Raw genomic sequence first — 1,976 nt, 5'->3', positions numbered from 1 at the left:
ATGTGGTCTACATTAAAGATTGAATAATTATGGAAATGTGTGATATCCATGATGTAGTAAATAAATCTTTTCTCAGTAAAAGTAAAAGAAAGACAAATAGAAATTTCAGGAAACACAAACAATAAAAATTGTGTAAAATAAGTCATGATACAAAAACAAATCCCATTAAAATACAGCATCATCTTAACTTATTTCTGAAATGATAAAAAGAGAATTTATTTAATTTGGGCACTAGAACATTTTTCTTCAAGGATTCTAGAGATCATAACCTTAAATCTATAAAAAGAAAAGTAATTGTTGGACATTATTTGACTATGCAGTAAATGATAGTTAAAAAGACACAATAATATAAATTAGGGAAAGCACTAATTTTCAATTTTGAGGATCAACCTATAAGGAACATATGAAAGATGGGTCTAAGAATGAATTTGGCATTGACCTTGAAATGAAAAAACAAAAATACAGCTGAAAGAACATGTGAGGGTTCAGGTACAAGCATGTGGAAGATGGAAGAAAGGAGAAAAGGTCCAATTGCCTCATCAAAGCATATCCAGAGACTCCGGCAGGACTGCCTCTGAGGAGGCAGGAGGATTGCAGTCCTAGGGGGGCTGGCTAGTAGGGGGGCAGCGGTGGGGGCTGCCAATGGGGGCCGGCCAGATCGGCTTGCCCCTGGAGCACCATGGCAGGGCAGCCTCTACCTCACCCTCTTGGGCTGGGGAGCCAGCGCCCACAGGCTCCGAAGGGCAGAGGCACGGGTCACTGTGGCCTCTGGTGAGCAGCCTGTCAGTGCCTGCTGTTGGGCTTCAACAGATGGTGTGAGGCCCCATGGGCTCAAATCCTACAGCAGCCCTGCCTGGGTCTCTGGCTCAGAGGTCGAAAGCCTCCAGAAAAAGTAGCCGCTTTTTCCATGGTTTGGCTTGGATATTGGTGGAACCCTTGTCAGGCTTGTTTATTTTGAACCCAAAGACATCACTGCTGAAGAAGAAGAGGAAGAAGTGGAGAGTCTTCAAAGCATTTGAAAGTACTTGACCTCCAATGTGGCTTATGGGTCCAGGGGCATTAGGGACTTGCACCTGGAGCTGAAGGCCCTTACTCTGTGTGGATGCAAAGATAGGTGGTCTTCAGCTTTGCAAACTGCATGAACTAGACTGCTTAATCCAAGGAATTTTATGTATTGACTTAGTTGGTTTCAATGGACTACCACAGTGCTATTACTTTGAAAATCCTGCTGATTCTGAAAAATGACAGAAGTTACCATTTGAGTTGAAAAACCCACGTCCTCTGCTTCTGGTGAACATTGGCTCAGGGGTTAGCATTTTAGCAGTGTACTCCAAAGATAATTACAAGAGGGTCACAGGCACAAGTCTTAGAGGAGGAGATATTTTTGGTCTCTGCTGTCTTCTTACTGGCTGTACCACTTTTGAAGAAGCTCTTGAAATGGTATCTTGTGGAGGTAGCACCAAAGTGGATAAACTAGTGTGAGATATTTATGGAGAAGATTATGAGAGGTTTGGATTGTCAGGCTTGGCTGTAGCTTTGAGAACATTAACCAGGTAGTATTTGTTGAAAATTTTTTGAGAATTAACACCATTGCCATGCAGCTTTGGCATATGCTTTGGATTATTGGTCCAAGAGACAGTTGTAAGCACTTTTTTTAGAACATGAGGGTTATTTTGGAGCTGTTGGAGCAATCCTGGAACTGTTGAAGATTCCCTGATTGTTACCTGGGAGTGTATCCTGAAATTTCTACAATGTGGTCTGTGGAGTTTTGTTTTTTTAAAAGACTTAATCAGTTTTGTGATCGCGTAATACCTGAATCAAGTTGAGAAATGACATGTATTTTTCTAAGTCATCAAGATAAATCCTTAAAAATTTTCAGTCTAATCTAGCAACCAGTAAGGAAAGATGCATTAAAAAACATGTGGACCATGTTCTGGCAGCATGAGGATTGCTGTGTTTAAGTTGCCCTTCAGAGT

General features: G+C 41.3%; 1 pseudogene; it reads left to right on the top strand.

Annotated features, from left to right (window-relative positions):
- Window positions 1-609: 609 nt before the first annotated feature.
- On the top strand, window positions 610-1,717 carry LOC110597080 (pantothenate kinase 2, mitochondrial pseudogene; annotated as a pseudogene).
- The last annotated feature ends 259 nt before the right edge of the window (window positions 1,718-1,976 follow it).

This window comes from Ictidomys tridecemlineatus, chromosome 11 (assembly GCF_052094955.1).
Source record: "Ictidomys tridecemlineatus isolate mIctTri1 chromosome 11, mIctTri1.hap1, whole genome shotgun sequence".
In the NCBI taxonomy this organism is placed as follows: domain Eukaryota; kingdom Metazoa; phylum Chordata; class Mammalia; order Rodentia; family Sciuridae; genus Ictidomys; species Ictidomys tridecemlineatus.
Note: the sequence above shows the minus strand (reverse complement) of the source record. Positions and strands in the feature narration are given on the sequence as shown.